General features: G+C 37.1%; 1 protein-coding gene across 1 annotated transcript in view; it reads right to left on the bottom strand.

Annotated features, from left to right (window-relative positions):
* The window catches only part of LOC119975484 (fibrillin-2-like), a 188,366-nt gene extending 187,654 nt beyond the window's left edge, over nt 1–712 (bottom strand). Inside the window, exon 1 of the mRNA XM_038815200.1 lies at nt 592–712. The gene's annotated coding sequence lies outside the window, so the exon portion shown is untranslated. The remainder of the gene's footprint in view (nt 1–591) is intronic.
* Nucleotides 713–1,466: the final 754 nt, after the last annotated feature.

The following is a 1,466-nucleotide window of genomic DNA, read 5'->3' as shown; positions in this document are numbered from 1 at the left end:
GGCTACTTTGCATGGCCAATCCACCTAACTTGCACTTCTTTGGACAGAAAATGAATTATGCCCGTGGCTTGCATGTTATTTGGCAAACTCATATTAAATGTTCACTGAAATTGAGATTGGACATTGTTAATGGTCAACAGATACGCGCGATGCTGCTAGATTGTTGAAAGAGTAAAAGGTCTCAGACTGATCACCATGACAAATCTATTGACTCTCTTGCAGTGAACATTCTGATCCTATACCCATCCGGGTAGCAGATTCCATCTTCATTGATGCTCAATAATCAGCAAAGCTGAGAATTTGCAAATTCATATGTCTAAAGAACATGCCGTTGATCCAAAATGATGAATCATAATTGCAATTTCCTCACCATCTTTGAACATTTCACACTGGAAACTATAATCTGCGCTCAAAGTTTATTTACTGAATATAGGCAGATTATTGTAGATTACCTCTTATTGTTTAACTTAGAAGCTAGTGAAAGACCTTGCTTGAAGTTGTCTAGAATATGCTGGACATTGAGAGAATTTAGACTAAGTATAATTTGCGAATCAAAGTTTCTGAGGATCTGAATGATACAACATTTCCTACCATCACAAAGAGAAGTATTTGTCACATTGGTGCCATATCCAGGATGGCAACTGCAATTGAAGCTTCCAATTGTATTGGTGCAGATTTGTTGACAGGTTGATGTGTTGGTTGCACATTCATTGATATCTGCAAAAAACATATATTTATTCCAGGCTCAGCTTGATTCAAGCTTGACCACTAATTTTCAATGTACATCACACATGGCCAGCACAGCCTTCAGAAATTTATGTTGTTCGATTCTTCTGTAATTCAACAGCAATACATTTGATGTTGAATTACCCACAAAAAGAGAGGTTGTTAACATTGTGCACAAATAAGTTTTACAGTATTATTTGACATGAGGGTTCCCATCTGCCCCACACAACGAACAATATTACAGTTGCCCATTAGAGTAACAGACAAAAATATTCTTTATTTGCAAATCCAATGTGCAAAGACCATTCCCATAATGAGAGATGGATTATCCTTTTAATAATCTACCTAGAATGATTGAGTTAACCCAATACAAACTGTTTCATTAACAATATGTTTAATTTCAATCATACATTCTTTTTTGGCAAGTCGTGTTGCTTGGTGCTCCACTGAAATTCAAATTCTGCATTTCTGACTGCAAATGAGTGAGTGAAGCGCAATAACGCAAGCCGTGCAGAAATGAGCAGTGGTCTCAGACAGATCACTGTGTCTAATATATCGATTTTCATTGCCAGCTATTCTGCCCGTGGCCTGATTAAACTAAAATAATCCAACTGCCACAGATTCTAAACAATACACATCCCAGACCAATGGCAAGTCCAGAAGGACAAAGCACATGCCATTGAACGGTAATTCGAAATCATAATTGTAATTTTCTGGCAGTCTATGAATTTACTACCATG

Source organism: Scyliorhinus canicula, chromosome 13 (genome assembly GCF_902713615.1).
Source record: "Scyliorhinus canicula chromosome 13, sScyCan1.1, whole genome shotgun sequence".
NCBI lineage: Eukaryota > Metazoa > Chordata > Chondrichthyes > Carcharhiniformes > Scyliorhinidae > Scyliorhinus > Scyliorhinus canicula.
The sequence above is the reverse complement of the archived record's forward strand: the minus strand, read 5'-3'. Positions and strand labels throughout refer to the sequence as shown.